The 18,106-nt window shown below is 37.6% G+C and overlaps 32 non-coding genes across 32 annotated transcripts; all 32 read left to right on the forward strand.

The window, feature by feature from the left end:
- The first annotated feature begins 1 nt into the window (after position 1).
- On the forward strand, positions 2–82 carry Trnal-aag (transfer RNA leucine (anticodon AAG)). Its single transcript has one exon. It is a non-coding gene; the product is annotated as a tRNA-Leu (tRNA).
- A 139-nt stretch (positions 83–221) lies between these two features.
- Positions 222–303, forward strand: Trnal-cag (transfer RNA leucine (anticodon CAG)). The gene has a single exon. It is a non-coding gene; the product is annotated as a tRNA-Leu (tRNA).
- Positions 304–1,380: 1,077 nt separating this feature from the next.
- Trnal-uag (transfer RNA leucine (anticodon UAG)) lies at positions 1,381–1,462 on the forward strand. The gene has a single exon. It is a non-coding gene; the product is annotated as a tRNA-Leu (tRNA).
- A 164-nt stretch (positions 1,463–1,626) lies between these two features.
- Positions 1,627–1,708, forward strand: Trnal-aag (transfer RNA leucine (anticodon AAG)). Its single transcript has one exon. It is a non-coding gene; the product is annotated as a tRNA-Leu (tRNA).
- Positions 1,709–1,847: 139 nt separating this feature from the next.
- Positions 1,848–1,929, forward strand: Trnal-aag (transfer RNA leucine (anticodon AAG)). The gene has a single exon. It is a non-coding gene; the product is annotated as a tRNA-Leu (tRNA).
- A 1,079-nt stretch (positions 1,930–3,008) lies between these two features.
- Trnal-uag (transfer RNA leucine (anticodon UAG)) lies at positions 3,009–3,090 on the forward strand. The gene has a single exon. It is a non-coding gene; the product is annotated as a tRNA-Leu (tRNA).
- A 164-nt stretch (positions 3,091–3,254) lies between these two features.
- On the forward strand, positions 3,255–3,336 carry Trnal-aag (transfer RNA leucine (anticodon AAG)). Its single transcript has one exon. It is a non-coding gene; the product is annotated as a tRNA-Leu (tRNA).
- A 139-nt stretch (positions 3,337–3,475) lies between these two features.
- On the forward strand, positions 3,476–3,557 carry Trnal-aag (transfer RNA leucine (anticodon AAG)). Its single transcript has one exon. It is a non-coding gene; the product is annotated as a tRNA-Leu (tRNA).
- A 1,077-nt stretch (positions 3,558–4,634) lies between these two features.
- Positions 4,635–4,716, forward strand: Trnal-uag (transfer RNA leucine (anticodon UAG)). The gene has a single exon. It is a non-coding gene; the product is annotated as a tRNA-Leu (tRNA).
- Positions 4,717–4,880: 164 nt separating this feature from the next.
- Positions 4,881–4,962, forward strand: Trnal-aag (transfer RNA leucine (anticodon AAG)). The gene has a single exon. It is a non-coding gene; the product is annotated as a tRNA-Leu (tRNA).
- Positions 4,963–5,101: 139 nt separating this feature from the next.
- Positions 5,102–5,183, forward strand: Trnal-aag (transfer RNA leucine (anticodon AAG)). The gene has a single exon. It is a non-coding gene; the product is annotated as a tRNA-Leu (tRNA).
- Positions 5,184–6,260: 1,077 nt separating this feature from the next.
- Positions 6,261–6,342, forward strand: Trnal-uag (transfer RNA leucine (anticodon UAG)). The gene has a single exon. It is a non-coding gene; the product is annotated as a tRNA-Leu (tRNA).
- Positions 6,343–6,506: 164 nt separating this feature from the next.
- On the forward strand, positions 6,507–6,588 carry Trnal-aag (transfer RNA leucine (anticodon AAG)). Its single transcript has one exon. It is a non-coding gene; the product is annotated as a tRNA-Leu (tRNA).
- A 139-nt stretch (positions 6,589–6,727) lies between these two features.
- On the forward strand, positions 6,728–6,809 carry Trnal-aag (transfer RNA leucine (anticodon AAG)). The gene has a single exon. It is a non-coding gene; the product is annotated as a tRNA-Leu (tRNA).
- Positions 6,810–7,886: 1,077 nt separating this feature from the next.
- On the forward strand, positions 7,887–7,968 carry Trnal-uag (transfer RNA leucine (anticodon UAG)). Its single transcript has one exon. It is a non-coding gene; the product is annotated as a tRNA-Leu (tRNA).
- A 164-nt stretch (positions 7,969–8,132) lies between these two features.
- On the forward strand, positions 8,133–8,214 carry Trnal-aag (transfer RNA leucine (anticodon AAG)). The gene has a single exon. It is a non-coding gene; the product is annotated as a tRNA-Leu (tRNA).
- Positions 8,215–8,353: 139 nt separating this feature from the next.
- On the forward strand, positions 8,354–8,435 carry Trnal-aag (transfer RNA leucine (anticodon AAG)). The gene has a single exon. It is a non-coding gene; the product is annotated as a tRNA-Leu (tRNA).
- Positions 8,436–9,514: 1,079 nt separating this feature from the next.
- On the forward strand, positions 9,515–9,596 carry Trnal-uag (transfer RNA leucine (anticodon UAG)). The gene has a single exon. It is a non-coding gene; the product is annotated as a tRNA-Leu (tRNA).
- Positions 9,597–9,980: 384 nt separating this feature from the next.
- On the forward strand, positions 9,981–10,062 carry Trnal-aag (transfer RNA leucine (anticodon AAG)). The gene has a single exon. It is a non-coding gene; the product is annotated as a tRNA-Leu (tRNA).
- Positions 10,063–11,139: 1,077 nt separating this feature from the next.
- Trnal-uag (transfer RNA leucine (anticodon UAG)) lies at positions 11,140–11,221 on the forward strand. Its single transcript has one exon. It is a non-coding gene; the product is annotated as a tRNA-Leu (tRNA).
- Positions 11,222–11,385: 164 nt separating this feature from the next.
- On the forward strand, positions 11,386–11,467 carry Trnal-aag (transfer RNA leucine (anticodon AAG)). Its single transcript has one exon. It is a non-coding gene; the product is annotated as a tRNA-Leu (tRNA).
- A 139-nt stretch (positions 11,468–11,606) lies between these two features.
- Trnal-aag (transfer RNA leucine (anticodon AAG)) lies at positions 11,607–11,688 on the forward strand. The gene has a single exon. It is a non-coding gene; the product is annotated as a tRNA-Leu (tRNA).
- A 1,077-nt stretch (positions 11,689–12,765) lies between these two features.
- On the forward strand, positions 12,766–12,847 carry Trnal-uag (transfer RNA leucine (anticodon UAG)). Its single transcript has one exon. It is a non-coding gene; the product is annotated as a tRNA-Leu (tRNA).
- Positions 12,848–13,011: 164 nt separating this feature from the next.
- On the forward strand, positions 13,012–13,093 carry Trnal-aag (transfer RNA leucine (anticodon AAG)). Its single transcript has one exon. It is a non-coding gene; the product is annotated as a tRNA-Leu (tRNA).
- A 139-nt stretch (positions 13,094–13,232) lies between these two features.
- Trnal-aag (transfer RNA leucine (anticodon AAG)) lies at positions 13,233–13,314 on the forward strand. Its single transcript has one exon. It is a non-coding gene; the product is annotated as a tRNA-Leu (tRNA).
- A 1,077-nt stretch (positions 13,315–14,391) lies between these two features.
- Trnal-uag (transfer RNA leucine (anticodon UAG)) lies at positions 14,392–14,473 on the forward strand. The gene has a single exon. It is a non-coding gene; the product is annotated as a tRNA-Leu (tRNA).
- A 167-nt stretch (positions 14,474–14,640) lies between these two features.
- Positions 14,641–14,722, forward strand: Trnal-aag (transfer RNA leucine (anticodon AAG)). Its single transcript has one exon. It is a non-coding gene; the product is annotated as a tRNA-Leu (tRNA).
- Positions 14,723–14,861: 139 nt separating this feature from the next.
- On the forward strand, positions 14,862–14,943 carry Trnal-aag (transfer RNA leucine (anticodon AAG)). The gene has a single exon. It is a non-coding gene; the product is annotated as a tRNA-Leu (tRNA).
- Positions 14,944–16,020: 1,077 nt separating this feature from the next.
- Positions 16,021–16,102, forward strand: Trnal-uag (transfer RNA leucine (anticodon UAG)). The gene has a single exon. It is a non-coding gene; the product is annotated as a tRNA-Leu (tRNA).
- Positions 16,103–16,489: 387 nt separating this feature from the next.
- Trnal-aag (transfer RNA leucine (anticodon AAG)) lies at positions 16,490–16,571 on the forward strand. Its single transcript has one exon. It is a non-coding gene; the product is annotated as a tRNA-Leu (tRNA).
- A 1,077-nt stretch (positions 16,572–17,648) lies between these two features.
- Positions 17,649–17,730, forward strand: Trnal-uag (transfer RNA leucine (anticodon UAG)). Its single transcript has one exon. It is a non-coding gene; the product is annotated as a tRNA-Leu (tRNA).
- A 167-nt stretch (positions 17,731–17,897) lies between these two features.
- On the forward strand, positions 17,898–17,979 carry Trnal-aag (transfer RNA leucine (anticodon AAG)). Its single transcript has one exon. It is a non-coding gene; the product is annotated as a tRNA-Leu (tRNA).
- Positions 17,980–18,106: the final 127 nt, after the last annotated feature.

The raw sequence follows: 18,106 nt of genomic DNA on the forward strand, positions 1-18,106 counted from the left end.
AGGTAGCGTGGCCGAGCGGTCTAAGGCGCTGGTTTAAGGCACCAGTCTCTTCGGGGCGTGGGTTCGAATCCCACCGCTGCCAATAGTGTACACGTTGGTTGTTAATTCCAATAGAAATAAAACTTTTAAATGACGTAAATCGAATTTTTGTTTAGGATTTCTTCAAATTTCACATTTATATTGAGTATGATTAAAACGCGAAGTATCGAATGCAGAGGGCAGGTAGCGTGGCCGAGCGGTCTAAAGCGCTGGTTTCAGGCACCAGTCTCTTCGGAGGCGTGGGTTCGAATCCCACCGCTATCATGTGTAACATTTAAGTTACGTCCATAACTGTTTTTACTCAATTCCGCTCAAGCTTTGATCTTACAACATCATGGAAGTTAAAATACTGTGAAAGTGCTACTTCGGAAAGACGGGAAAAGAAAAAAATTCTTATATGAGTAAAAATATAAGCACACGTCGTTTTAATAGTTTTAAAATTCATTCTAACGTAACGGCTGAATTACTATTCGAGAATGTTAAAATTCAGCTCGGCTTATAGAGAGAATAATTATATTGGAAAAGATACATAATTGAAAAAAGAATATAGTCCAAGTGGAAGTATGGATGACCAAAAAGAAAAAGAAATTATTGACGCATACCAGTTGTTAAATTAATACTCGTTGATTTCATGATTATGAATGTGTGTGTATGGGAAAGTTTGAATCTTACTTTGACCAACGATAATATTTACATAAAGAAGAACATACGTAATTTGATGATACTGAATAGGCCCGTCTGATAACGAAAGGATGGGCCTAATCTAATGCGAGCCTTCATTTCCCATATTATATGAAGTATTGCCGAAGTTAGGTCGTGTAAACGTTGATTACTCCAAAGTTATTTTTCTAATTATGTCACCAACTTGCATGTTGGTAACTGTTATAAAAGAGCTTCAGATCCATACAACATGTCTGGAAATATCGGAATTTCAAACTCCGTCATAATTTCGATCATGGAAAATGATTTTAAAGATGACTTCACACTCATAGTTCAAAGATATATCATATGCGGAAGTTTATTGGCTAAAATCTGGGCGACGCTGTGAGTGTATGCTCTAAACAGACCCGAAGTTATAACGAAAAGAGTGAATTTCAAGTTTTTACGAAAACTTGAGTTTTGACCTCGATATGCCGAAATCAAAGCCGCATTAAGGTAGACGATTGTTTGACAAGTTTGATGTCAGTTGCTGAAGCGATGTATACTGTACACAAACAAGCAAACAAACTTGACAAAAAACATGACCTGATTGTCGGAGGTAAAATCACGATGTATTTGTGTCTGTTGAAAGTTGTATTTATGAGTTGTGATTAACGAAGCGAGGTTAGCGAGTTCTTATCTGGTAGCGTGGCCGAGCGGTCTAAGGCGCTGGTTTTAGGCACCAGTCTCTTCGGAGGCGTGGGTTCGAATCCCACCGCTGCCAATAGTGTACACTTTTGCCATGAATTCCGACGGAAAATGGTAAAAACAACGTGTATGAGCAATTTGGTCGTATAATGAAATGATTAAATTTTAGATGAAATCATGTCAAAGTTTGAAATGCAAAGTGATTGTGATGAAAACGCAAAATAACTGCAGCGTAAAGTAGGTAGCGTGGCCGAGCGGTCTAAGGCGCTGGTTTAAGGCACCAGTCTCTTCGGAGGCGTGGGTTCGAATCCCACCGCTGCCAATAGTGTACACGTTGGTTGTTAATTCCAATAGAAATAAAACTTTTAAATGACGTAAATCAAATTTTTGTTTAGGATTTCTTCAAATTTCACATTTATATTGAGTATGATTAAAACGCGAAGTATCGAATGCAGAGGGCAGGTAGCGTGGCCGAGCGGTCTAAGGCGCTGGTTTAAGGCACCAGTCTCTTCGGAGGCGTGGGTTCGAATCCCACCGCTATCATGTGTAACATTTAAGTTACGTCCATAACTGTTTTTACTCAATTCCGCTCAAGCTTTGATCTTACAACATCATGGAAGTTAAAATACTGTGAAAGTGCTACTTCGGAAAGACGGGAAAAGAAAAAAATTCTTATATGAGTAAAAATATAAGCACACGTCGTTTTAATAGTTTTAAAATTCATTCTAACGTAACGGCTGAATTACTATTCGAGAATGTTAAAATTCAGCTCGGCTTATAGAGAGAATAATTATATTGGAAAAGATACATAATTGAAAAAAGAATATAGTCCAAGTGGAAGTATGGATGACCAAAAAGAAAACAAAAAATTATTGTCGCATACCAGTTGTTAAATTAATACTCGTTGATTTCATGATTATGAATGTGTGTGTATGGGAAAGTTTGAATCTTACTTTGACCAACGATAATATTTACATAAAGAAGAACATACGTAATTTGATGATACTGAATAGGCCCGTCTGATAACGAAAGGATGGGCCTAATCTAATGCGAGCCTTCATTTCCCATATTATATGAAGTATTGCCGAAGTTAGGTCGTGTAAACGTTGATTACTCCAAAGTTATTTTTCTAATTATGTCACCAATTTGCATGTTGGTAACTGTTATAAAAGAGCTTCAGATCCATACAACATGTCTGGAAATATCGGAATTTCAAACTCCGTCATAATTTCGATCATGGAAAATGATTTTAAAGATGACTTCACACTCATAGTTCAAAGATATATCATATGCGGAAGTTTATTGGCTAAAATCTGGGCGACGCTGTGAGTGTATGCTCTAAACAGACCCGAAGTTATAACGAAAAGAGTGAATTTCAAGTTTTTACGAAAACTTGAGTTTTGACCTCGATATGCCGAAATCAAAGCCGCATTAAGGTAGACGATTGTTTGACAAGTTTGATGTCAGTTGCTGAAGCGATGTATACTGTACACAAACAAGCAAACAAACTTGACAAAAAACATGACCTGATTGTCGGAGGTAAAATCACTATGTATTTGTGTTTGTTGAAAGTTGTATTTATGAGTTGTGATTAACGAAGCGAGGTTAGCGAGTTCTTATCTGGTAGCGTGGCCGAGCGGTCTAAGGCGCTGGTTTTAGGCACCAGTCTCTTCGGAGGCGTGGGTTCGAATCCCACCGCTGCCAATAGTGTACACTTTTGCCATGAATTCCGACGGAAAATGGTAAAAACAACGTGTATGAGCAATTTGGTCGTATAATGAAATGATTAAATTTTAGATGAAATCTTGTCAAAGTTTGAAATGCAAAGTGATTGTGATGAAAACGCAAAATAACTGCAGCGTAAAGTAGGTAGCGTGGCCGAGCGGTCTAAGGCGCTGGTTTAAGGCACCAGTCTCTTCGGAGGCGTGGGTTCGAATCCCACCGCTGCCAATAGTGTACACGTTGGTTGTTAATTCCAATAGAAATAAAACTTTTAAATGACGTAAATCAAATTTTTGTTTAGGATTTCTTCAAATTTCACATTTATATTGAGTATGATTAAAACGCGAAGTATCGAATGCAGAGGGCAGGTAGCGTGGCCGAGCGGTCTAAGGCGCTGGTTTAAGGCACCAGTCTCTTCGGAGGCGTGGGTTCGAATCCCACCGCTATCATGTGTAACATTTAAGTTACGTCCATAACTGTTTTTACTCAATTCCGCTCAAGCTTTGATCTTACAACATCATGGAAGTTAAAATACTGTGAAAGTGCTACTTCGGAAAGACGGGAAAAGAAAAAAATTCTTATATGAGTAAAAATATAAGCACACGTCGTTTTAATAGTTTTAAAATTCATTCTAACGTAAGGGCTGAATTACTATTCGAGAATGTTAAAATTCAGCTCGGCTTATAGAGAGAATAATTATATTGGAAAAGATACATAATTGAAAAAAGAATATAGTCTAAGTGGAAGTATTGATGACCAAAAAGAAAAAGAAATTATTGACGCATACCAGTTGTTAAATTAATACTCGTTGATTTCATGATTATGAATGTGTGTGTATGGGAAAGTTTGAATCTTACTTTGACCAACGATAATATTTACATAAAGAAGAACATACGTAATTTGATGATACTGAATAGGCCCGTCTGATAACGAAAGGATGGGCCTAATCTAATGCGAGCCTTCATTTCCCATATTATATGAAGTATTGCCGAAGTTAGGTCGTGTAAACGTTGATTACTCCAAAGTTATTTTTCTAATTATGTCACCAACTTGCATGTTGGTAACTGTTATAAAAGAGCTTCAGATCCATACAACATGTCTGGAAATATCGGAATTTCAAACTCCGTCATAATTTCGATCATGGAAAATGATTTTAAAGATGACTTCACACTCATAGTTCAAAGATATATCATATGCGGAAGTTTATTGGCTAAAATCTGGGCGACGCTGTGAGTGTATGCTCTAAACAGACCCGAAGTTATAACGAAAAGAGTGAATTTCAAGTTTTTACGAAAACTTGAGTTTTGACCTCGATATGCCGAAATCAAAGCCGCATTAAGGTAGACGATTGTTTGACAAGTTTGATGTCAGTTGCTGAAGCAATGTATACTGTACACAAACAAGCAAACAAACTTGACAAAAAACATGACCTGATTGTCGGAGGTAAAATCACGATGTATTTGTGTCTGTTGAAAGTTGTATTTATGAGTTGTGATTAACGAAGCGAGGTTAGCGAGTTCTTATCTGGTAGCGTGGCCGAGCGGTCTAAGGCGCTGGTTTTAGGCACCAGTCTCTTCGGAGGCGTGGGTTCGAATCCCACCGCTGCCAATAGTGTACACTTTTGCCATGAATTCCGACGGAAAATGGTAAAAACAACGTGTATGAGCAATTTGGTCGTATAATGAAATGATTAAATTTTAGATGAAATCTTGTCAAAGTTTGAAATGCAAAGTGATTGTGATGAAAACGCAAAATAACTGCAGCGTAAAGTAGGTAGCGTGGCCGAGCGGTCGAAGGCGCTGGTTTAAGGCACCAGTCTCTTCGGAGGCGTTGGTTCGAATCCCACCGCTGCCAATAGTGTACACGTTGGTTGTTAATTCCAATAGAAATAAAACTTTTAAATGACGTAAATCAAATTTTTGTTTAGGATTTCTTCAAATTTCACATTTATATTGAGTATGATTAAAACGCGAAGTATCGAATGCAGAGGGCAGGTAGCGTGGCCGAGCGGTCTAAGGCGCTGGTTTAAGGCACCAGTCTCTTCGGAGGCGTGGGTTCGAATCCCACCGCTATCATGTGTAACATTTAAGTTACGTCCATAACTGTTTTTACTCAATTCCGCTCAAGCTTTGATCTTACAACATCATGGAAGTTAAAATACTGTGAAAGTGCTACTTCGGAAAGACGGGAAAAGAAAAAAATTCTTATATGAGTAAAAATATAAGCACACGTCGTTTTAATAGTTTTAAAATTCATTCTAACGTAACGGTTGAATTACTATTCGAGAATGTTAAAATTCAGCTCGGCTTATAGAGAGAATAATTATATTGGAAAAGATACATAATTGAAAAAAGAATATAGTCCAAGTGGAAGTATGGATGACCAAAAAGAAAAAGAAATTATTGTCGCATACCAGTTGTTAAATTAATACTCGTTGATTTCATGATTATGAATGTGTGTGTATGGGAAAGTTTGAATCTTACTTTGACCAACGATAATATTTACATAAAGAAGAACATACGTAATTTGATGATACTGAATAGGCCCGTCTGATAACGAAAGGATGGGCCTAATCTAATGCGAGCCTTCATTTCCCATATTATATGAAGTATTGCCGAAGTTAGGTCGTGTAAACGTTGATTACTCCAAAGTTATTTTTCTAATTATGTCACCAACTTGCATGTTGGTAACTGTTATAAAAGAGCTTCAGATCCATACAACATGTCTGGAAATATCGGAATTTCAAACTCCGTCATAATTACGATCATGGAAAATGATTTTAAAGATGACTTCACACTCATAGTTCAAAGATATATCATATGCGGAAGTTTATTGGCTAAAATCTGGGCGACGCTGTGAGTGTATGCTCTAAACAGACCCGAAGTTATAACGAAAAGAGTGAATTTCAAGTTTTTACGAAAACTTGAGTTTTGACCTCGATATGCCGAAATCAAAGCCGCATTAAGGTAGACGATTGTTTGACAAGTTTGATGTCAGTTGCTGAAGCGATATATACTGTACACAAACAAGCAAACAAACTTGACAAAAAACATGACCTGATTGTCGGAGGTAAAATCACTATGCATTTGTGTCTGTTGAAAGTTGTATTTATGAGTTGTGATTAACGAAGCGAGGTTAGCGAGTTCTTATCTGGTAGCGTGGCCGAGCGGTCTAAGGCGCTGGTTTTAGGCACCAGTCTCTTCGGAGGCGTGGGTTCGAATCCCACCGCTGCCAATAGTGTACACTTTTGCCATGAATTCCGACGGAAAATGGTAAAAACAACGTGTATGAGCAATTTGGTCGTATAATGAAATGATTAAATTTTAGATGAAATCTTGTCAAAGTTTGAAATGCAAAGTGATTGTGATGAAAACGCAAAATAACTGCAGCGTAAAGTAGGTAGCGTGGCCGAGCGGTCTAAGGCGCTGGTTTAAGGCACCAGTCTCTTCGGAGGCGTGGGCTCGAATCCCACCGCTGCCAAAAGTGTACACGTTGGTTGTTAATTCCGATAGAAATAAAACTTTTAAATGACGTAAATCAAATTTTTGTTTAGGATTTCTTCAAATTTCACATTTATATTGAGTATGATTAAAACGCGAAGTATCGAATGCAGAGGGCAAGTAGCGTGACCGAGCGGTCTAAGGCGCTGGTTTAAGGCACCAGTCTCTTCGGAGGCGTGGGTTCGAATCCCACCGCTATCATGTGTAACATTTAAGTTACGTCCATAACTGTTTTTACTCAATTCCGCTCAAGCTTTGATCTTACAACATCATGGAAGTTAAAATACTGTGAAAGTGCTACTTCGGAAAGACGGGAAAAGAAAAAAATTCTTATATGAGTAAAAATATAAGCACACGTCGTTTTAATAGTTTTAAAATTCATTCTAACGTAACGGCTGAATTACTATTCGAGAATGTTAAAATTCAGCTCGGCTTATAGAGAGAATAATTATATTGGAAAAGATACATAATTGAAAAAAGAATATAGTCCAAGTGGAAGTATGGATGACCAAAAAGAAAAAGAAATTATTGTTGCATACCAGTTGTTAAATTAATACTCGTTGATTTCATGATTATGAATGTGTGTGTATGGGAAAGTTTGAATCTTACTTTGACCAACGATAATATTTACATAAAGAAGAACATACGTAATTTGATGATACTGAATAGGCCCGTCTGATAACGAAAGGATGGGCCTAATCTAATGCGAGCCTTCATTTCCCATATTATATGAAGTATTGCCGAAGTTAGGTCGTGTAAACGTTGATTACTCCAAAGTTATTTTTCTAATTATGTCACCAACTTGCATGTTGGTAACTGTTATAAAAGAGCTTCAGATCCATACAACATGTCTGGAAATATCGGAATTTCAAACTCCGTCATAAATTCGATCATGGAAAATGATTTTAAAGATGACTTCACACTCATAGTTCAAAGATATATCATATGCGGAAGTTTATTGGCTAAAATCTGGGCGATGCTGTGAGTGTATGCTCTAAACAGACCGGAAGTTATAACGAAAAGAGTGAATTTCAAGTTTTTACGAAAACTTGAGTTTTGACCTCGATATGCCGAAATCAAAGCCGCATTAAGGTAGACGATTGTTTGACAAGTTTGATGTCAGTTGCTGAAGCGATGTATACTGTACACAAACAAGCAAACAAACTTGACAAAAAACATGACCTGATTGTCGGAGGTAAAATCACTATGTATTTGTGTCTGTTGAAAGTTGTATTTATGAGTTGTGATTAACGAAGCGAGGTTAGCGAGTTCTTATCTGGTAGCGTGGCCGAGCGGTCTAAGGCGCTGGTTTTAGGCACCAGTCTCTTCGGAGGCGTGGGTTCGAATCCCACCGCTGCCAATAGTGTACACTTTTGCCATGAATTCCGACGGAAAATGGTAAAAACAACGTGTATGAGCAATTTGGTCGTATAATGAAATGATTAAATTTTAGATGAAATCTTGTCAAAGTTTGAAATGCAAAGTGATTGTGATGAAAACGCAAAATAACTGCAGCGTAAAGTAGGTAGCGTGGCCGAGCGGTCGAAGGCGCTGGTTTAAGGCACCAGTCTCTTCGGAGGCGTGGGTTCGAATCCCACCGCTGCCAATAGTGTACACGTTGGTTGTTAATTCCAATAGAAATAAAACTTTTAAATGACGTAAATCAAATTTTTGTTTAGGATTTCTTCAAATTTCACATTTATATTGAGTATGATTAAAACGCGAAGTATCGAATGCAGAGGGCAGGTAGCGTGGCCGAGCGGTCTAAGGCGCTGGTTTAAGGCACCAGTCTCTTCGGAGGCGTGGGTTCGAATCCCACCGCTATCATGTGTAACATTTAAGTTACGTCCATAACTGTTTTTACTCAATTCCGCTCAAGTTTTGATCTTACAACATCATGGAAGTTAAAATACTGTGAAAGTGCTACTTCGGAAAGACGGGAAAAGAAAAAAATTCTTATATGAGTAAAAATATAAGCACACGTCGTTTTAATAGTTTTAAAATTCATTCTAACGTAACGGCTGAATTACTATTCGAGAATGTTAAAATTCAGCTCGGCTTATAGAGAGAATAATTATATTGGAAAAGATACATAATTGAAAAAAGAATATAGTCCAAGTGGAAGTATGGATGACCAAAAAGAAAACAAAAAATTATTGTCGCATACCAGTTGTTAAATTAATACTCGTTGATTTCATGATTATGAATGTGTGTGTATGGGAAAGTTTGAATCTTACTTTGACCAACGATAATATTTACATAAAGAAGAACATACGTAATTTGATGATACTGAATAGGCCCGTCTGATAACGAAAGGATGGGCCTAATCTAATGCGAGCCTTCATTTCCCATATTATATGAAGTATTGCCGAAGTTAGGTCGTGTAAACGTTGATTACTCCAAAGTTATTTTTCTAATTATGTCACCAACTTGCATGTTGGTAACTGTTATAAAAGAGCTTCAGATCCATACAACATGTCTGGAAATATCGGAATTTCAAACTCCGTCATAATTTCGATCATGGAAAATGATTTTAAAGATGACTTCACACTCATAGTTCAAAGATATATCATATGCAGAAGTTTATTGGCTAAAATCTGGGCGACGCTGTGAGTGTATGCTCTAAACAGACCCGAAGTTATAACGAAAAGAGTGAATTTCAAGTTTTTACGAAAACTTGAGTTTTGACCTCGATATGCCGAAATCAAAGCCGCATTAAGGTAGACGATTGTTTGACAAGTTTGATGTCAGTTGCTGAAGCGATGTATACTGTACACAAACAAGCAAACAAACTTGACAAAAAACATGACCTGATTGTCGGAGGTAAAATCACTATGTATTTGTGTCTGTTGAAAGTTGTATTTATGAGTTGTGATTAACGAAGCGAGGTTAGCGAGTTCTTATCTGGTAGCGTGGCCGAGCGGTCTAAGGCGCTGGTTTTAGGCACCAGTCTCTTCGGAGGCGTGGGTTCGAATCCCACCGCTGCCAATAGTGTACACTTTTGCCATGAATTCCGACGGAAAATGGTAAAAACAACGTGTATGAGCAATTTGGTCGTATAATGAAATGATTAAATTTTAGATGAAATCTTGTCAAAGTTTGAAATGCAAAGTGATTGTGATGAAAACGCAAAATAACTGCAGCGTAAGGTAGGTAGCGTGGCCGAGCGGTCTAAGGCGCTGGTTTAAGCACCAGTCTCTTCGGAGGCGTGGGTTCGAATCCCACCGCTGCCAATAGTGTACACGTTGGTTGTTAATTCCAATAGAAATAAAACTTTTAAATGACGTAAATCAAATTTTTGTGTAGGATTTCTTCAAATTTCACATTTATATTGAGTATCATTAAAACGCGAAGTATCGAATGCAGAGGGCAGGTAGCGTGGCCGAGCGGTCTAAGGCGATGGTTTAAGGCACCAGTCTCTTCGGAGGCGTGGGTTCGAATCCCACCGCTATCATGTGTAACATTTAAGTTACGTCCATAACTGTTTTTACTCAATTCCGCTCAAGCTTTGATCTTACAACATCATAAAAGTTAAAATACTGTGAAAGTGCTACTTCGGAAAGACGGGAAAAGAAAAAAATTCTTATATGAGTAAAAATATAAGCACACGTCGTTTTAATAGTTTTAAAATTCATTCTAACGTAACGGCTGAATTACTATTCGAGAATGTTAAAATTCAGCTCGGCTTATAGAGAGAATAATTATATTGGAAAAGATACATAATTGAAAAAAGAATATAGTCTAAGTTGAAGTATGGATGACCAAAAAGAAAAAGAAATTATTGTCGCATACCAGTTGTTAAATTAATACTCGTTGATTTCATGATTATGAATGTGTGTGTATGGGAAAGTTTGAATCTTACTTTGACCAACGATAATATTTACATAAAGAAGAACATACGTAATTTGATGATACTGAATAGGCCCGTCTGATAACGAAAGGATGGGCCTAATCTAATGCGAGCCTTCATTTCCCATATTATATGAAGTATTGCCGCAGTTAGGTCGTGTAAACGTTGATTACTCCAAAGTTATTTTTCTAATTATGTCACCAACTTGCATGTTGGTAACTGTTATAAAAGAGCTTCAGATCCATACAACATGTCTGGAAATATCGGAATTTCAAACTCCGTCATAATTTCGATCATGGAAAATGATTTTAAAGATGACTTCACACTCATAGTTCAAAGATATATCATATGCGGAAGTTTATTGGCTAAAATCTGGGCGACGCTGTGAGTGTATGCTCTAAACAGACCCGAAGTTATAACGAAAAGAGTGAATTTCAAGTTTTTACGAAAACTTGAGTTTTGACCTCGATATGCCGAAATCAAAGCCGCATTAAGGTAGACGATTGTTTGACAAGTTTGATGTCAGTTGCTGAAGCGATGTATACTGTACACAAACAAGCAAACAAACTTGACAAAAAACATGACCTGATTGTCGGAGGTAAAATCACTATGTATTTGTGTCTGTTGAAAGTTGTATTTATGAGTTGTGATTAACGAAGCGAGGTTAGCGAGTTCTTATCTGGTAGCGTGGCCGAGCGGTCTAAGGCGCTGGTTTTAGGCACCAGTCTCTTCGGAGGCGTGGGTTCGAATCCCTCCGCTGCCAATAGTGTACACTTTTGCCATGAATTCCGACGGAAAATGGTAAAAACAACGTGTATGAGCAATTTGGTCGTATAATGAAATGATTAAATTTTAGATGAAATCTTGTCAAAGTTTGAAATGCAAAGTGATTGTGATGAAAACGCAAAATAACTGCAGCGTAAAGTAGGTAGCGTGGCCGAGCGGTCTAAGGCGCTGGTTTAAGGCACCAGTCTCTTCGGAGGCGTGGGTTCGAATCCCACCGCTGCCAATAGTGTACACGTTGGTTGTTAATTCCAATAGAAATAAAACTTTTAAATGACGTAAATCAAATTTTTGTGTAGGATTTCTTCATATTTCACATTTATATTGAGTATCATTAAAACGCGAAGTATCGAATGCAGAGGGCAGGTAGCGTGGCCGAGCGGTCTAAGGCGATGGTTTAAGGCACCAGTCTCTTCGGAGGCGTGGGTTCGAATCCCACCGCTATCATGTGTAACATTTAAGTTACGTCCATAACTGTTTTTACTCAATTCCGCTCAAGTTTTGATCTTACAACATCATAAAAGTTAAAATACTGTGAAAGTGCTACTTCGGAAAGACGGGAAAAGAAAAAAATTCTTATATGAGTAAAAATATAAGCACACGTCGTTTTAATAGTTTTAAAATTCATTCTAACGTAACGGCTGAATTACTATTCGAGAATGTTAAAATTCAGCTCGGCTTATAGAGAGAATAATTATATTGGAAAAGATACATAATTGAAAAAAGAATATAGTCTAAGTTGAAGTATGGATGACCAAAAAGAAAAAGAAATTATTGTCGCATACCAGTTGTTAAATTAATACTCGTTGATTTCATGATTATGAATGTGTGTGTATGGGAAAGTTTGAATCTTACTTTGACCAACGATAATATTTACATAAAGAAGAACATACGTAATTTGATGATACTGAATAGGCCCGTCTGATAACGAAAGGATGGGCCTAATCTAATGCGAGCCTTCATTTCCCATATTATATGAAGTATTGCCGCAGTTAGGTCGTGTAAACGTTGATTACTCCAAAGTTATTTTTCTAATTATGTCACCAACTTGCATGTTGGTAACTGTTATAAAAGAGCTTCAGATCCATACAACATGTCTGGAAATATCGGAATTTCAAACTCCGTCATAATTTCGATCATGGAAAATGATTTTAAAGATGACTTCACACTCATAGTTCAAAGATATATCATATGCGGAAGTTTATTGGCTAAAATCTGGGCGACGCTGTGAGTGTATGCTCTAAACAGACCCGAAGTTATAACGAAAAGAGTGAATTTCAAGTTTTTACGAAAACTTGAGTTTTGACCTCGATATGCCGAAATCAAAGCCGCATTAAGGTAGACGATTGTTTGACAAGTTTGATGTCAGTTGCTGAAGCGATGTATACTGTACACAAACAAGCAAACAAACTTGACAAAAAACATGACCTGATTGTCGGAGGTAAAATCACTATGTATTTGTGTCTGTTGAAAGTTGTATTTATGAGTTGTGATTAACGAAGCGAGGTTAGCGAGTTCTTATCTGGTAGCGTGGCCGAGCGGTCTAAGGCGCTGGTTTTAGGCACCAGTCTCTTCGGAGGCGTGGGTTCGAATCCCTCCGCTGCCAATAGTGTACACTTTTGCCATGAATTCCGACGGAAAATGGTAAAAACAACGTGTATGAGCAATTTGGTCGTATAATGAAATGATTAAATTTTAGATGAAATCTTGTCAAAGTTTGAAATGCAAAGTGATTGTGATGAAAACGCAAAATAACTGCAGCGTAAAGTAGGTAGCGTGGCCGAGCGGTCTAAGGCGCTGGTTTAAGGCACCAGTCTCTTCGGAGGCGTGGGTTCGAATCCCACCGCTGCCAATAGTGTACACGTTGGTTGTTAATTCCAATAGAAATAAAACTTTTAAATGACGTAAATCAAATTTTTGTGTAGGATTTCTTCATATTTCACATTTATATTGAGTATCATTAAAACGCGAAGTATCGAATGCAGAGGGCAGGTAGCGTGGCCGAGCGGTCTAAGGCGATGGTTTAAGGCACCAGTCTCTTCGGAGGCGTGGGTTCGAATCCCACCGCTATCATGTGTAACATTTAAGTTACGTCCATAACTGTTTTTACTCAATTCCGCTCAAGTTTTGATCTTACAACATCATAAAAGTTAAAATACTGTGAAAGTGCTACTTCGGAAAGACGGGAAAAGAAAAAAATTCTTATATGAGTAAAAATATAAGCACACGTCGTTTTAATAGTTTTAAAATTCATTCTAACGTAACGGCTGAATTACTATTCGAGAATGTTAAAATTCAGCTCGGCTTATAGAGAGAATAATTATATTGGAAAAGATACATAATTGAAAAAAGAATATAGTCTAAGTTGAAGTATGGATGACCAAAAAGAAAAAGAAATTATTGTCGCATACCAGTTGTTAAATTAATACTCGTTGATTTCATGATTATGAATGTGTGTGTATGGGAAAGTTTGAATCTTACTTTGACCAACGATAATATTTACATAAAGAAGAACATACGTAATTTGATGATACTGAATAGGCCCGTCTGATAACGAAAGGATGGGCCTAATCTAATGCGAGCCTTCATTTCCCATATTATATGAAGTATTGCCGCAGTTAGGTCGTGTAAACGTTGATTACTCCAAAGTTATTTTTCTAATTATGTCACCAACTTGCATGTTGGTAACTGTTATAAAAGAGCTTCAGATCCATACAACATGTCTGGAAATATCGGAATTTCAAACTCCGTCATAATTTCGATCATGGAAAATGATTTTAAAGATGACTTCACACTCATAGTTCAAAGATATATCATATGCGGAAGTTTATTGGCTAAAATCTGGGCGACGCTGTGAGTGTATGCTCTAAACAGACCCGAAGTTATAACGAAAAGAGTGAATTTCAAGTTTTTACGAAAACTTGAGTTTTGACCTCGATATGCCGAAATCAAAGCCGCATTAAGGTAGACGATTGTTTGACAAGTTTGATGTCAGTTGCTGAAGCGATGTATACTGTACACAAACAAGCAAACAAACTTGACAAAAAACATGACCTGATTGTCGGAGGTAAAATCACTATGTATTTGTGTCTGTTGAAAGTTGTATTTATGAGTTGTGATTAACGAAGCGAGGTTAGCGAGTTCTTATCTGGTAGCGTGGCCGAGCGGTCTAAGGCGCTGGTTTTAGGCACCAGTCTCTTCGGAGGCGTGGGTTCGAATCCCACCGCTGCCAATAGTGTACACTTTTGCCATGAATTCCGACGGAAAAATGGGTCAAATACCACGTGTATGAGCAATTTGGTCGTATAATGAAATGATTAAATTTTAGATGAAATCTTGTCAAAGTTTGAAATGCAAAGTGATTGTGATGAAAATGCAAAATAACTGCAGCGTAAGGTAGGTAGCGTGGCCGAGCGGTCTAAGGCGCTGGTTTAAGGCACCAGTCTCTTCGGAGGCGTGGGTTCGAATCCCACCGCTGCCAATAGTGTACACGTTGGTTGTTAATTCCAATAGAAATAAAACTTTTAAATGACGTAAATCAAATTTTTGTGTAGGATTTCTTCAAATTTCACATTTATATTGAGTATGATTAAAACGCGAAGTATCGAATGCAGAAGGCAGGTAGCGTGGCCGAGCGGTCTAAGGCGCTGGTTTAAGGCACCAGTCTCTTCGGAGGCGTGGGTTCGAATCCCACCGCTATCATGTGTAACATTTAAGTTACGTCCATAACTGTTCTTACTCAATTCCGCTCAAGCTTTGATCTTACAACATCATGGAAGTTAAAATACTGTGAAAGTGCTACTTCGGAAAGACGGGAAAAGAAAAAAATTCTTATATGAGTAAAAATATAAGCACACGTCGTTTTAATAGTTTTAAAATTCATTCTAACGTAACGGCTGAATTACTATTCGAGAATGTTAAAATTCAGCTCGGCTTATAGAGAGAATAATTATATTGGAAAAGATACATAATTGAAAAAAGAATATAGTCCAAGTGGAAGTATGGATGACCAAAAAGAAAAAGAAATTATTGTCGCATACCAGTTGTTAAATTAATACTCGTTGATTTCATGATTATGAATGTGTGTGTATGGGAAAGTTTGAATCTTACTTTGACCAACGATAATATTTACATAAAGAAGAACATACGTAATTTGATGATACTGAATAGGCCCGTCTGATAACGAAAGGATGGGCCTAATCTAATGCGAGCCTTCATTTCCCATATTATATGAAGTATTGCCGCAGTTAGGTCGTGTAAACGTTGATTACTCCAAAGTTATTTTTCTAATTATGTCACCAACTTGCATGTTGGTAACTGTTATAAAAGAGCTTCAGATCCATACAACATGTCTGGAAATATCGGAATTTCAAACTCCGTCATAATTTCGATCATGGAAAATGATTTTAAAGATGACTTCACACTCATAGTTCAAAGATATATCATATGCGGAAGTTTATTGGCTAAAATCTGGGCGACGCTGTGAGTGTATGCTCTAAACAGACCCGAAGTTATAACGAAAAGAGTGAATTTCAAGTTTTTACGAAAACTTGAGTTTTGACCTCGATATGCCGAAATCAAAGCCGCATTAAGGTAGACGATTGTTTGACAAGTTTGATGTCAGTTGCTGAAGCGATGTATACTGTACACAAACAAGCAAACAAACTTGACAAAAAACATGACCTGATTGTCGGAGGTAAAATCACTATGTATTTGTGTCTGTTGAAAGTTGTATTTATGAGTTGTGATTAACGAAGCGAGGTTAGCGAGTTCTTATCTGGTAGCGTGGCCGAGCGGTCTAAGGCGCTGGTTTTAGGCACCAGTCTCTTCGGAGGCGTGGGTTCGAATCCCTCCGCTGCCAATAGTGTACACTTTTGCCATGAATTCCGACGGAAAAATGGGTCAAATACCACGTGTATGAGCAATTTGGTCGTATAATGAAATGATTAAATTTTAGATGAAATCTTGTCAAAGTTTGAAATGCAAAGTGATTGTGATGAAAACGCAAAATAACTGCAGCGTAAGGTAGGTAGCGTGGCCGAGCGGTCTAAGGCGCTGGTTTAAGCACCAGTCTCTTCGGAGGCGTGGGTTCGAATCCCACCGCTGCCAATAGTGTACACGTTGGTTGTTAATTCCAATAGAAATAAAACTTTTAAATGACGTAAATCAAATTTTTGTGTAGGATTTCTTCAAATTTCACATTTATATTGAGTATGATTAAAACGCGAAGTATCGAATGCAGAGGGCAGGTAGCGTGGCCGAGCGGTCTAAGGCGCTGGTTTAAGGCACCAGTCTCTTCGGAGGCGTGGGTTCGAATCCCACCGCTATTATGTGTAACATTTAAGTTACGTCCATAACTGTTTTTACTCAATTCCGCTCAAGCTTTGATCTTACAACATCATGGAAGTTAAAATACTGTGAAAGTGCTACTTCGGAAAGACGGGAAAAGAAAAAAATTCTTATATGAGTAAAAATATAAGCACACGTCGTTTTAATAGTTTTAAAATTCATTCTAACGTAACGGCTGAATTACTATTCGAGAATGTTAAAATTCAGCTCGGCTTATAGAGAGAATAATTATATTGGAAAAGATACATAATTGAAAAAAGAATATAGTGTAAGTGGAAGTATGGATGACCAAAAAGAAAAAGAAATTATTGTCGCATACCAGTTGTTAAATTAATACTCGTTGATTTCATGATTATGAATGTGTGTGTATGGGAAAGTTTGAATCTTACTTTGACCAACGATAATATTTACATAAAGAAGAACATACGTAATTTGATGATACTGAATAGGCCCGTCTGATAACGAAAGGATGGGCCTAATCTAATGCGAGCCTTCATTTCCCATATTATATGAAGTATTGCCGCAGTTAGGTCGTGTAAACGTTGATTACTCCAAAGTTATTTTTCTAATTATGTCACCAACTTGCATGTTGGTAACTGTTATAAAAGAGCTTCAGATCCATACAACATGTCTGGAAATATCGGAATTTCAAACTCCGTCATAATTTCGATCATGGAAAATGATTTTAAAGATGACTTCACACTCATAGTTCAAAGATATATCATATGCGGAAGTTTATTGGCTAAAATCTGGGCGACGCTGTGAGTGTATGCTCTAAACAGACCCGAAGTTATAACGAAAAGAGTGAATTTCAAGTTTTTACGAAAACTTGAGTTTTGACCTCGATATGCCGAAATCAAAGCCGCATTAAGGTAGACGATTGTTTGACAAGTTTGATGTCAGTTGCTGAAGCGATGTATACTGTACACAAACAAGCAAACAAACTTGACAAAAAACATGACCTGATTGTCGGAGGTAAAATCACTATGTATTTGTGTCTGTTGAAAGTTGTATTTATGAGTTGTGATTAACGAAGCGAGGTTAGCGAGTTCTTATCTGGTAGCGTGGCCGAGCGGTCTAAGGCGCTGGTTTTAGGCACCAGTCTCTTCGGAGGCGTGGGTTCGAATCCCACCGCTGCCAATAGTGTACACTTTTGCCATGAATTCCGACGGAAAAATGGGTCAAATACCACGTGTATGAGCAATTTGGTCGTATAATGAAATGATTAAATTTTAGATGAAATCTTGTCAAAGTTTGAAATGCAAAGTGATTGTGATGAAAATGCAAAATAACTGCAGCGTAAGGTAGGTAGCGTGGCCGAGCGGTCTAAGGCGCTGGTTTAAGGCACCAGTCTCTTCGGAGGCGTGGGTTCGAATCCCACCGCTGCCAATAGTGTACACGTTGGTTGTTAATTCCAATAGAAATAAAACTTTTAAATGACGTAAATCAAATTTTTGTGTAGGATTTCTTCAAATTTCACATTTATATTGAGTATGATTAAAACGCGAAGTATCGA

The sequence above is a fragment of the Euprymna scolopes genome, chromosome 29 (assembly GCF_053919585.1).
Source record: "Euprymna scolopes isolate OS-2025 chromosome 29, ASM5391958v1, whole genome shotgun sequence".
Taxonomy (NCBI): domain Eukaryota; kingdom Metazoa; phylum Mollusca; class Cephalopoda; order Sepiida; family Sepiolidae; genus Euprymna; species Euprymna scolopes.